We start from the raw sequence: 14,592 nt of genomic DNA on the forward strand, positions 1-14,592 counted from the left end.
ACACACTTGTGGCTTTCTCAGGGGACACACACTTTGATTTGAAATGAAAGACGAGGCGTGAGACTTTGAGGACTGCTTTGGGACACTTGGAGGCACAGAGTGTGTGAGGTTCAGGAAGCTCCGGCACTTACACTGGCTGTTGGAAAACCCACAGCATGACATCAACGTTGAAACCTCTCCATAACAGAGCCCACGTGCACACTTCAGTTACGAGCGTTATCTAAACACTGACGTTTGATATCTCGTAATAGTGACCAACACGTGTTGTAGTTAAACGCTAAACTGCTTTGTGGCAGGAGATAGGAGTCATCTTAATACATATGACTGTGGGGGACGACGCAGGTGGTTTCCTTCAAAGCCGCCGTGATGTAGGTCAGAGGGAGACTCAGTGTTCTGCTTCCACCGTCTCTCTGCGTCTGGCTTCCCCTGTTATTAAAGCACTGCAGTTCACACACTCACACACACACACACACACACACACACACACACACACACACACACACACACACACATATACACACACACACACACACACACACACACCCACCCACACATACCCACACACACCCACACACCACACACACACACACACACACACACACACACACACACACACACACACACACACATACACACACACACACACACCCACCCCACACCCACACACACCCCCACACACACGCATACACACGCACACACCCACACACACACACACACACGCACGCACGCACACACACACACGCACACGCACACACACAACACACGCACACACACACACACACACATCCGCACACACATCCGCACACACACACACACACACAACACACGCACACACACAACACACACACATACCCACACACGCACACCACACACACACACACACACACACACCCACACACACCACACACACCCACACACACACACACACACACACAACCCACACACTCACACACACACACACACACACACACACACACACACACACACACACACACACACACACACACACACACACACACACACAGCTACCTCCATATGTCACCCCTCCCCATCCCCTCTCTCTGTCGCTCTCACATATTAAAGTCCATATTCAATGCCTTCCATCAGTATCTATTAGTGTCATCGCCATGGCGATAATTTCCAGTGCACTGATTGGTGTTTGTATCATTTGAAATCCACCTTAATGGTTCATTCCGTCTCACCTTTATTCCACCACCCTCTCATTTACATACGGACCCTAATTACGCCATTAGCTCTTCATTGCTCGGAGGAGATTGCAGACAAACTGTGTGTGTGTGTGTGTGTGTGTGTGTGTGAGAGAGAGAACATGCAGGTGTTTACCCGGTGCAGGTGCATGATGGGATGTCATATCCCTCGTTCTATGACACTCTTAAACCTCTTGATCTGAGCCTCATGTCAATCAAAGTAGTCGTTATAGGGGTTGCTCATTAGGCCACACACACACACACACACACACACACACACACACACACACACACACACACACACACACACACATACACACACACATACACACACAGACACACACACACACACATACACACACACACACACACACACACACCACACACACACACACACACACACGGACACATACACACACACACACACATACACACACAGACACACACACACACACACACACACACACACACACACACACAACACACACACACACGCACATACACACATACACACATACACACACACACACACACACACACACAGACACAGACACACACACACAACACACACACACACACACACACACAGACACACACAGACACACACAGACACACACACACACACACACACACACACACACACACACACACACCCACACACACACACACACACACACACACACACACACACACACACACACACACACACACACACACTAATAGTGACATCAGTGTGTGTCTGATTCGGTCTGACTGACACTGCAGGGGAATGTCATTGGGTAATTGGGGGTGGTTGGTGGGGCGAATAGTTTCCTTCTGCTCGGTCCCTTCGTCGTTTCCTAATGCTTCAACATAGTGTTCTTTTATTATGCACGGTTGCTTCCTGGATGCTTTGAACACAGTTCCTCCTTCAGTCTGGATGCATGACACTGGCTGCTCGTGGAGTTGAACTGCACGTTGATAACAGCTGCTAACGTGTTGCTTGTTAAACTTGACGGAGCAGATTTCTGGCAAGTGTCTCCATGGTAACTCCCGGAGACTTTGAGCTCTTTAAAGATAGTTTCTGATATTTTCCAATAATAGATATAATCAAGAATGACTTTCATCGAGCACGGATGTTTGCAAAGGCTAATGTTGTATCACATGTTCTTCCTATATCTTACGTTCAGACACATGGATACTTAAGAAGGAGGTGTTGTATTTTATTGCTCATTGATATTTTAAAATTAGAGCCGGGACTCGATTAAAAAAATGAATCTAATTAATTAGAGGCTTTGTAATTAATTAATCGAAATTAATCGCATTTTTAATCAAATATACATATCTGACCTGAGAAGCAATTTCCACATGGATTTTACTCCAGGTGGTCTACAGTCCAAGTGCATGACATTAAGGATTAGCTTAGATGGCCCTGTGGGCCATCTAAGCTAATTTACAGATGGCCCTGAGCCCAATAGAGATTGCCCTGAAAAATGCACGCGGACGAAATGGCACGAAGGGTTTGGGGGGCCTCCGTCCCCCTCAGAGGCCGTCAGAGGCTGTCGGGCATTCGCGGCGCCGTAGTCAGGTTGGTGTGTCCCGCACCGTCGACCGTGACACGCCTTATTTGGACTGCCAGACTCGATGCATGGCCGATTCAACATGTTGAATCGGCCATGCATCGAGTCTGGCAGTCGGACCAAATAATCACTCTGATTGGCTGTTCAGCTAGCAAATCAGTGCATGAGAAGCGAAGCGGAAGTGAGGGACGTAAACAAACGATTTAAGAAGGCACACACAGACTGCTATTCATTTTCATGTCATCATGGCGATCTGGAATGATGCAAACGAAGACCTGCTCATCACCTTGATCCAGGAGAGGCCAGCTCTGTATGATATTACGGAGAAAAGATACTCTTCTTCTTCTTCTCTGTCTTCCGGTTGTTGCCTCTTTTGAATGACGAATACACACTACCGCCGCCTGCTGGTAAGGAGAGTTATTGCCACTCACGCACTGAAGTCGGTGCGGTGTGTTCCCGTGCGACACATGGCCAAAACGCAGGAGAACACGGCCAGGCAACAGCCGACTTCAGCGTCGGCTAGTCCTCTGGTGACTGCTTGGTGTGTCAGGGCCTTTAGATGCTGTCTGGTGCATTTTCTAGACTGAATTATAAGATGAACCACCACAATATTATATTGTACAATTTCAATTGTATTCTTCATTTCACTTGTTTGTTTGTTCTTGTTTGTGTTTGCTCGCTTGCATTCCCTGCATAGCTTTAAGAAATACTTAAGTTGTTGGTCAAAACACTTTCCATCTGATGAAGGCAAATGCCTTCCCAGATGGAAAAAAGTAGAAAACATTACATTGTGGTGACACGTCATTGGACATAATTCACCTCTCTTATTGTGGTGCCACACGGACCCTTTAGTGGGAACACCTGGAGAGTTAGCCCCCATTCCTGCTAGCTCGTTAAGCAGAGCAGACGATGTGTTGACCTCTCTATAACTAAATGGATAATAAAGATTGGAACTCCGTTCTGAATACACCGCCTCCGACTCCCTTTTCCTGGCGCTACACTGGTGACCCTGACGTTTCCGAGAAAGTTTCCGGAAAATTAACGAGCATGGCTGAACGCGATGTGTTCGTAAAGCTGCCGGAGTTCTGGGAGCACGCCGCGGAGGCATGGTTCGCACATGTGGAGGCGCACTTCGCCTGCCGACAGGTCCGTGACGGGGACCTGAAATACTACCATGTGGTAGCAGCGCTGGGCTGCTCTACGTCGTCCAGGTTGGTGGGATTCATCGCAGCCCCCCCACATCATGGCAAATATGAGGCGATTAAGGCCCTTCTCCTTAAGACATTTAGCTTATCTGCTAAGGAGAGGGCCCGCCAGTTGCTTGACATTCAAGGCCTAGGAGACAGCAAGCCATCTCAGCTAATGGAGAAAATGCTAAATCTGCTAGGGGGGGAAGATCCCCGGATTTTGTTCATGGAGATTTTCCTGCGTCACTTGCCTCCCCGGGTCCAGACGGCGCTGGCCAACACGCCTGTCACGGAGCCGCGTGCCTTGGCTGAGGAAGCGGATCGTTTTTTCCTGGCTACACAACAGCCCGGTGCAGAGACGTTAGCCGCGACGCGCAGCAGCCCATCTGCAGTCAAGACAGCATGGCGGGGGCCGGACACGGCTGTGGCGAGCCGGCGTGGAGACACCGGAGAGTGCTCTTACCACGCACGTTTCGGGACAATGGCGAAGAAGTGCATTGCTCCGTGCAGCTACAAACCCCCGGGAAACGGAGGGGCCGGCGCTCGGTAGTGGCCCTGAGCGTCGGCGGCACGTGCAGGCTCCTCTTCGTCAGCGACAGCGTTTCGGGGAGCCTGTTTCTGTGTGACACGGGCGCTCAACGGAGCGTAGTTCCCGCGTCGAGTGAAGACGTCACCCGGGGAGGGCACGGACCGCGATTGACGACGGCTAACGGCGGTCCCATTCGCACGTACGGCGTGAGGCCTATGTGTTTGTGCATCGGAGGACAGTGTTTCAGCTGGGATTTCGTGACAGCGGACATTTCTTTTCCCCTCCTCGGAGCGGATTTTTTGTGTGCTCATGGACTCTTAGTGGACGTTAAGAATAGGCGTTTGATTGATGCCTTAACGTTTTATTCCCTCGTGTGCACACTTGGCAGCGCAGCGTACGACGGGCTGACGGGCTCGCTGTCAGGGGCAGACACGTTTCTCAGACTGTTGGCCGAGTTTCCAGACCTGTCGCTGCCCACCTTCTCTGCGCTTACCACTAAGCATGGCGTGGAGCACCACGTCACTACCGGGGGGCCTCCTGTCTACGCCAGGGCCCGGCGGTTGAACCCTTCTAAGCTGGCTGTGGCGAGGGCGGAGTTCGCAACCATGGAGCGCCTGGGCATTGTCCGCCGCTCTGACAGTCCTTGGGCCTCTCCTCTGCACGTCGTCCCCAAACCGAACGGCGGGTTCCGCCCGTGCGGGGATTACCGCCGACTCAACGACGCCACTACGCCTGACCGCTATCCAGTGCCGCACATTCAGGACTTTTCGGCGCATCTGGCCGGTACAGGGGTGTTTTCCAAGGTGGACCTGGTGCGTGGATACCACCAGGTGCCCATGCACCCCCTGGACATTCCCAAGACGGCAGTGATAACACCTTTTGGACTTTTTGAGTTCCTGCGGATGCCTTTTGGACTCAAGAATGCCGCTCAGACGTTCCAGCGCCTGATGGATTCGGTACTGCGGGACCTGCCGTTTGTGTTTGTCTACCTCGACGACATACTCGTCGCCAGCGCTTCAGTGCAGGAGCACCTGTCCCACCTCCGAGCTCTTTTCACACGGCTCAACGAACACGGATTAATCATCAATCCGGCAAAGTGCCAGTTCGGGGTGTCTGACATTGATTTCCTGGGGCACCGCGTCACCAAGGGCGGTGCGACACCTCTGCCAGCGAAGGTGGAGGCTGTTGCGGCTTTTCCTCGCCCGCTCACAGCCCGGTCGCTCCGTGAGTTTCTGGGGATGGTGACCTTCTACCACCGTTTCATCGCCCGGGCCGCACACATCATGCGGCCGCTGTATGAAGCTTTGAAAGGCAAGACCCCCGTCCAGGCGTTCGACTGGACAGCAGAGGCGGACGTCGCTTTTGCTGAGGTCAAGACCGCGTTGGCTCAGGCGGCTTTGCTGGCACACCCATCATCTACGGCTCCCATTTCCATCACCACGGACGCGTCGGACTACGCGGTCGGCGCAGTGCACGAGCAGTGGGTGGAGGGCGCTTGGCAGCCGCTCGCCTTTTTCAGCCGCCAGCTGACGCCCAGAGAACGCAGGTACAGCGCCTTTGACCGAGAGCTCCTTGGACTTTATTTGGCCGTGCGGCACTTCCGTTTCATGCTGGAAGGCCGTGAATTTACGGCGTTTGTCGACTACAAGCCGCTCACCTTCGCCATGTCAAAAGTGGCGGAGCCTTGGTCGGCACGTCAGCAGCGGCAGCTTTCCTACATATCAGAGTTCACTACGGACATTAAGCACGTGGCTGGCAAGTCGAACCTGGTTGCTGATTGCCTCTCCAGAGTCATCATCGGTGCCGTCCAGTTGGGCCTGGACTATACTCGCATGGCGGCGGACCAGGTCACAGATCCCGGCGTCCAGGCTCTGAAGGTGGAGGGCGCGGGACTGCGCTTGGAGGACGTAGTGTTCGGCGACGCGGGCATTACCCTCCTGTGTGACGTTTCCACGGGCCTGGCGCGGCCTGTCGTTCCCGCCAGCTGGAGGCGCTCTGTGTTCGAAGCGGTGCACGGCCTATCACACCCCGGCATTAAGCCTTCGGTGCGCTTGGTGGCCGCGAAGTTCGTCTGCTCAGCACGGTGCGCCAGGGTCTCAAGTTCCCGCGGAGCTACGCTCAGCACACAGAGGCCCCCTGCAGCCCCCTTACGACGGACCTTTCCGGGTTTTGGAACACGGTGAAAAACACCTGGTGGTCGACATGGGCGGTAAGGCTGAGCACGTCTCGGTTGACCGGGTGAAGGCTGCTCACTTGGACGTGGACCGGCCGGTGGTGCTGGCTCGGCCGCCGAGACGGGGCCGACCCCCGGCTTTGATTCCTGTCAGGGAGTGTGGACCTGTTGTTCCGGTCCCTCCTCTGTCAGGGGCCGCACGGGCGGAGGTCGCTGTACCGACTCCGGTGCGCAGGTCTCGTGGGGGCAGGCGGATTGTTCCTCCCCGCCATACGGATTTTGTTTATACGTGAATTCTGGGCGGGCTTGTGTGGTGACACGTTATGGGACATAATTCACCTCTCTTATTGTGTTGCCACACGGACCCTTTAGTGGGAACACCTGTAGAGTTAGCCCTCATTCCTGCTAGCTCGTTAAGCAGAGCAGACGATGTGTTGACCTCTCTATAACTAAATGGAGAATAAAGATTGGAACTCCGTTCTGAATACACCGCCTCCGACTCCCTTTTCCTGGCGCTACAACATTCAGTTATAACTGCCAAAACAAACATTATGTACACTATTATGGCCCCTGTTAAAAATGTTTGTAATGTTAACTACTGTAAGTTGGTCGAACGAATGGCTCCTCATCCGGAAGCTGACCGAGCAGACCCGAGCAGCAGTCGAGAGGAGCCGAGCGCATCCGCGAAGCACACGTCAGAGTTCCCGTTAGCCGGCAAATCTAAATATCTTCGGTCAAAATAATTTCCCTTTAGAGCAATACCGCTTCAGTTGCGCCACTTATGTGACAGACAAGAAGAGTATGTGACAGACAAGAAGAGTATGTGACAGACAAGAAGAGTATGTGACAGACAAGAAGAGTATGTGACAGACAAGAAGAGTATGTGACAGACAAGAATAGTCAACTCTAATGTCTAACACGTAATGTGGAGAAAGAGATGTCCTGTATGGGTTGATTGTGCGTTGATCTGTTGGTAATACCTCAGGGTTCCGGTGGGCATGTAAACAAATGCATAATGCTGCGCTATACTTTGTGGCCTCGTCCAGTTGCATAGCGACACTTATTGTGTAGGTGTATTTTAATAAGCAGGTAGTCTATCATTAGCTAGAACTAGCTGGATCTGATCGATATGGACATAAACGCGAGTGAAGTCTAATCTGACGGAGAGAGACATCAGCTGCTGCTGACGAGTCGAGACTCGACACGCAGCTCTGCATGATCGCATGCAGCGGTGAGCGGAACAAAACACACACTTCAGGTTAGAATATCACACGTAGCTATTTTAATTACCTCTCAAACTACCGTAACTAGTTATAGATATGTTTAGTTTTACTGTCGGGTCACTCATTACTGGATCCGCGAGCTGCATGATACTGGCATAATAGATTGCCCGATCGGGCCACCAGCAGGTGAGGCTTCATTGCCCGAGCTAAATACTAGATGGCCCCGGGCGTGGAGATATGAAATGCTGGTCTTCAGGTTGCTGTCCTTAATGGGAGATCTGTCAGTTTTGAACACCTTGAAAAAGGAAATGATGTGTGTATTAAATCTGAGTTTTGGCAAAGGGGAGTGAGTCGTATTGTCGTTGTGAATAATGGAGATGAACGGCTTCAGTGTTAAGAGAGAGTGGTCCAGTAAATCCTCACCTGACAGGTATGGATGATAATGCCAGGCCGATGAATGACCAGACGGAGCTGCTGCTAATGATTATATCAGCGAGCATGTACAGGTAAGAGAGATGTGTTCATGTGTCAGTCCACGTGGAGCTACGTTTCCCGCCTCTTGGAGCACTTCTTTGATGGTTTCTGTCTAAAATAAAACCATTCGAACTTTGATAATCAAATCCTTAAGCTCTACATTATTCTGAGTGGCACTTTTTATAGGCAGGATACAGCTAAAAGTGCTTTAATGAACACAGCAAATAAATACATGATTCATAATTTTAAGAAGGTAAAATAAGCAAATTATTTCATGCAAATATATTATTAAAAAAGTTAACACTCGGAAAAAGCTTGAAATAATTCAGATGAAATGTATTAATGAGATTAAATAATAAATAATAATTCAATAAATACAAAGAATAAAGACTAACAGAAGCATACTTGTTATGCTATATACTGATATAAGCAAGTAAGCAAGCCATCCTGCAAATCAACCCTCAATTGTTCAATATATTTATTCAGACAATGTGAGAAATACATGAATTCTGCTCAACGTTGTGAAAACCCTTTAATTTCTGCTCCAGAGGCAACAACAACAACAACATCTGAGAGGTCAACATATATTTGGGCTTTACAGGGTTAGAAGCCAAGTAAAAAGTATAAATATATATAAATAGATACATACAAAATTAATAAATAAAGAATAAATCAGAAGTGGCATATTGCTATTAAAAAGCTCAGTTAAAAGAGTATGTTTTTACATTTATAAAAATAGGCAGATGCTATTTACAAATAGACACTGTTAAAACTATCCAATGAGTATACCTCTACCTTTTTCTAGATATGGTCTTCCACAGTTTGGGAGCAGAGTGGATAAGTGTTAGTGTTGCGTATATTGGACCAGAAGGCTGTAGCTCATCTTAAAACACACACACACACACACACACACACACACACACACACACACACGCACACCTTCAGACTTGTATTAATGAACACGTTGTACCTCGTCCCCGGTGCTGACAGTGATTGATTCACTCCCGCCAGTGGAAGTTACGGATACACTTTCACAGACTTGTTCCAACTGCTGCCTCTAAAACCAAAACATCTCAGACTCTGTCCCCTCCACATCCCCACACACTGTGTCCCACCTGATTGGCTAATACCTTGTAGCAGGCCTGTCAGAGGCTGCATCAATGCAAATGTCACACTTACCTCTTTGTTAGTCACTTGTGCTAGACGAAGGTGTGTTCTCTGGGATACAGAGGAGGATCCCCGAGGAAAATACAAACATCTTTGGTATTGAAACAGATATGATGCCATACAGTGTTGCAGGGATGACATATTTATAAAAGCCAATTGGGATTTTTGATTATTGCAGATAACAAACTTTTATGATACTTACATGTTTTGTTCGGCAAAAACATCTCTAGGAACTGCAGCACGGTCACATGACTTCACGTCACCACCGCTAAGCTAAAGGTGGCTAATGTTGGGCTATAAAGGAACTACAGCACAGTCACATGACTTCACGTCACCACCGCTAAGCTAAAGGTGGCTAATGTTGGGCTATAAAGGAACTACAGCACAGTCACATGACTTCACGTCACCACCGCTAAGCTAAAGGTGGCTAATGTTGGGCTATAAAGGAACTACAGCACGGTCACATGACTTCACGTCACCACCGCTAAGCTAAAGGTGGCTAATGTTGGGCTATAAAGGAACTACAGCACGGTCACATGACTTCACGTCACCACCGCTAAGCTAAAGGTGGCTAATTTTGGGCTATAAAGGAACTACAGCACGGTCACATGACTTCATGTCACCTCCGCTAAGCTAAAGGTGGCTAATGTTGGGCTATAAAGGAACTACAGCACGGTCACATGACTTCACGTCACCACCGCTAAGCTAAAGGTGGCTAATGTTGGGCTATAAAGGAACTACAGCACCGTCACATGACTTCACGTCACCACCGCTAAGCTAAAGGAGGCTAATGTTGGGCTATAAAGGAACTACAGCACGGTCACATGACTTCACGTCACCACCGCTAAGCTAAAGGAGGCTAATGTTGGGCTATAAAGGAACTACAGCACAGTCACATGACTTCACATCAACCACCGCTAAGCTAAAGGAGGCTAATGTTGGGCTATAAAGGAACTACAGCACGGTCACATGACTTCACGTCAACCACCGCTAAGCTAAAGGAGGCTAATGTTGGGCTATAAAGGAACTACAGCACAGTCACATGACTTCACATCAACCACCGCTAAGCTAAAGGAGGCTAATGTTGGGCTATAAAGGAACTACAGCACGGTCACATGACTTCACGTCACCACCGCTAAGCTAAAGGCGGCTAATGTTGGGCTATAAAGGAACTACAGCACGGTCTTGGTTTTCTGAGAGATATTTCACATTCTTGGAAACCCAAGTCGAGATATCATCAGGGATTATTCTTTCAGACGCCACGGAACGAATCTATTTCATTTTTCGCAACACAAGACACTGGCTCTTTTTTCCTGAGGCGAGTGTACCATCTTACTGGTTTGCCAAACTGACCTGCAGTGGGTTAAAACTGGCATTCGTTGTAACCTCCAGCTGGTCTTGGCTTCAAGGAACTGTTGATAACCAGGGTGGGGAAATACATGAATCCACGCCAGCAGGACAATTGCAAATTCAGACTGCAGCTTCTCCAGCATCTCTTCATCCTGAGGTCCTTTCTATCCCAAAAGGTGTTAAAGTGGGAAAGAGATAGCGTCTGCTGGATAGTAAAATAACTATGTCACTCTAGCCTCGGGATGAACATCATTATTTTCTTACTCCATGTATAACAAGGACACCTTTGCTCGGAAATTAAAATGATATTTCAGCATTTTAAAGTCAGTCTTCTAGGTTTCAGTGCCTCGAGGCTTGACACTGTAACACATTTAAGCAGCTCCTGTCCTTTTTGCATATCGTAGCAGAAGCACAAAAACAACAGAAGAAGAAAGTATTTGCTGACAGATTATTTAATCGAAAGCACTCTTTGCTTTGAACAATAACAAAAAATATGTTTTGTTCTACGACATAAAATCTTTCAGTAAATACCCCACTGGTGAATTTACAAACTGAAGTTGCTATCAAGTGTTTAAATGAGACGACTAAACATCATCACACCCAACATTAGCCTCCTTTAGCTTAGCGGTGGTGACGTGAAGTCATGTGACCGTGCTGTAGTTCCTTTATAGCCCAACATTAGCCTCCTTTAGCTTAGCGGTGGTGACGTGAAGTCATGTGACCATGCTGTAGTTCCTTTATAGTTCCCTACCTACCTACCTACCTCCCTCTATCTCTCTCACTACCTACCTACCTCCCTACCTACCTACCTACCTACCTACCTACCTACCTACCTACCTACCTACCTCCCTCCCTCCCTCCCTACCTACCTACCTACCTACCTACCTACCTCCCTCCCTCCCTCCCTCCATACCTACCTACCTACCTACTTACCTACCTATCTATCTATCTATCTCACTATCTATGTCACTATCTATCTATCTCACTACCTACCTACCTACCTACCTCCCTCCCTCCCTACCTACCTACCTACCTAGCTACCTACCTACCTACCTACCTACCTACCTACCTACCTAGCTACCTAGCTACCTACCTACCTACCTAGCTACCTACCTACCTAGCTACCTACCTACCTACCTACCTACCTACCTACCTACCTACCTACCTACCTACCTACCTACCTACCTACCTACCTACCTAGCTACCTACCTACCTAGCTACCTACCTACCTACCTACCTACCTACCTACCTACCTAGCCACATGGTGAAAGTGAGTAGCACTGGCTGAGGAGGAACCAATTGACATGCAGGAAAGAGAAGACCTCAAACAGCTTGATAGAGCCTTTTAAAAGCATCTCTGTTTCCGGTGTCTTACCTGCTCCCACTGAACACACCTGAACCCAAGCTAAGACCTGATCTGATTGGCTCATCGAGTTACCCTTCAAAGGACGCGCCGGGCCTTTGCTCACAGTTAGAAGGAGAACACAGTCCTGCATTAGGATCATTGTACAAACATTACCGTGATCTATTCTGAGTTGATGAGTCCCGCAGAAACGTTCGATGCTGTCAGGGTACACGAGGTGGTGCTGATTGATACTCCAGAGGCAGCCGTCAATGGGTGATTATCTCAGGACACACACACACAACACACACACACACACACACACACACACACACATGAACACACTCCATCTTCACGAGACCGAGCCCACAATAGCTTTATTGTTTCGCTACCGCATGTGCCCTTTCCCCAACGCCTTATCACACACACACACACACACACTCACTCACTCACTCACTCACTCACTCACTCACTCACTCACTCACTCACTCACTCACTCACACACACACATACACACTCACACACACACACATTGCTGTTACGTTCATGCAGCAGTAACATCCTTTGTTAGCTTGAGCACTGTCTTACACTTCTGCTCGGATAAGCCCTAAAGGCAACAACAACACGACATCATCGACCTCCCAGCTCCTCTTCCTCCTCCTCCTCTTCCTCCTTCTGCACATTGTTTGCAGAGCCTCATCACTGTGTAATTAAAGAGCTGCAAAAAGTCCTATAGCTTCTTTTCTCCGTATGGCCTATAAGTCGCCCTTCGGCTTCTCCGTGTACGCTTGTGTTTCCATGTCAGGGGGCGGGCTGCATCCCCTTGTGTGTGAGGAAGTAAAAGACTGATGAGGTTAGAAGGAGATGTAAATCTGTAATTCTTTCTAAAATCAAAATATCTTGTTATCAGTTCTCCCTACGACAAGGACGCCCTCACTCAAGCGGTATTTTGTTGCTTAAAGGAGGTGTTTTTCGTGTTTCTAGTCCATTCCATGATCAGCTGAAGTCGATACGGATTCTCAATGCTCTGAATGCAGTTCTTTGATCACTTGCAGTCGTGCCGCGGAACAGGATTCATAGAAAGCTCCCCAACAAGAGACTTGAGCTGCTGTCAGCGCTGCCTTTGATCCGTCAGATGCATAAGGTAAAAAGCAGAGATTATCATTCTATCGAGGGAAGGATTTAGTCCACACAGGATGTCGTAGGAAGGTGCATTTTCAGATAAGCATGCGTAGAAACATGTGTGGCTTTTGTGGAGACAACGAGGGGGATGCCTACACAAACACGTCAGCACTCGATAGCATGAGAAAAAGACCAGGGGAGAGCGAGCGTTCTCATCGGTCGCCCCCAGGCTCTGGAACGACCTGCCCCCTCGTCTCAAATCGTCGCCCACTCTTGAAGCTTTTAAGTCCCGCCTAAAGACCCACCTCTTTCCCCTCGCCTCCCAGTCAGTCTGAGCTGTGTCATACCTATTTGTATGCTTTCACTGTCTGTCCACAGCCTTTATGCGCCTTGTACTTATTCTTATGTGTGCCTTTTATCTATTCGTGTAATATTATATTTTATTATAATGTTATGTTCATTGTGAAGCACTTGGGCAAACCCTCTGTTTTTAAACGGTGCTATATAAATAAAGTGGATTGGATTCTAGTCGTCAGATTAAACCGTAGCAATGGATGGATTAAGAGAACATGGGACATGCAAAGGCACAACCCCTTTAGGGGCAAGACGCGTGGACGTGTTGGTGATCTGAACTGTTTTATTGTCATTTTCTGCCAGTTTGTGCTCATAATAATAATAATAATAATACATGAGACTCGTATAGCGCTTTTCAGGAAACTCAAAGACGTCTCTATAGTTGTTGCGTGACACTTTTATGCAGTAGTGTAGTGTCTCAGTAAAATTACAATCGTCAAAGTCTACACATCTCCCGTCACCGACTGACGCCCCCCCCCCTGCACCTCGGCTGAGTATTGAACGTCTGTACGCAGAGCTTAGAGTACATGACGGCCCGTCCACACTACGGCTTCAAAGCTTGAAGCTGGGCGTGTCTGAAGCTCGACCAACAACCGATCACATGAATCTCCCGCCCCTGACACACACGCAGCGGTTTGATTGGCTAGAGCTTGCACTGGCGTATGATTTGATTGGCTGACGCTTCCACCGAAAGCTTCAGAAGCTTCAAAAGTTGAACATTGCTCAACTTTTGCACCCTGAAACGCCAGGAAAGTGTGTGTGCTTCCCACAATGCAGTTCGGCGAGAAGTGACGTCACCCCATTCAAAGTGAGTGGGCAGACGCGTTGGAAACCGTTTTTGAAGCTGTCGAAGCCGTAGTGCGGACGGGCCGTGTTCTGAGTTTCTATCTTGACGGTCGAACGCACT

General features: G+C 48.8%; 1 protein-coding gene across 1 annotated transcript in view; it reads left to right on the forward strand.

Moving 5' to 3' along the window:
- cacna1g (calcium channel, voltage-dependent, T type, alpha 1G subunit) overlaps positions 1 to 14,592 on the forward strand; it is a 250,441-nt gene that overhangs the window by 46,999 nt on the left and 188,850 nt on the right. The window lies entirely within an intron of this gene.

This window comes from Pseudochaenichthys georgianus, chromosome 19 (assembly GCF_902827115.2).
Source record: "Pseudochaenichthys georgianus chromosome 19, fPseGeo1.2, whole genome shotgun sequence".
Classification (NCBI taxonomy): domain Eukaryota; kingdom Metazoa; phylum Chordata; class Actinopteri; order Perciformes; family Channichthyidae; genus Pseudochaenichthys; species Pseudochaenichthys georgianus.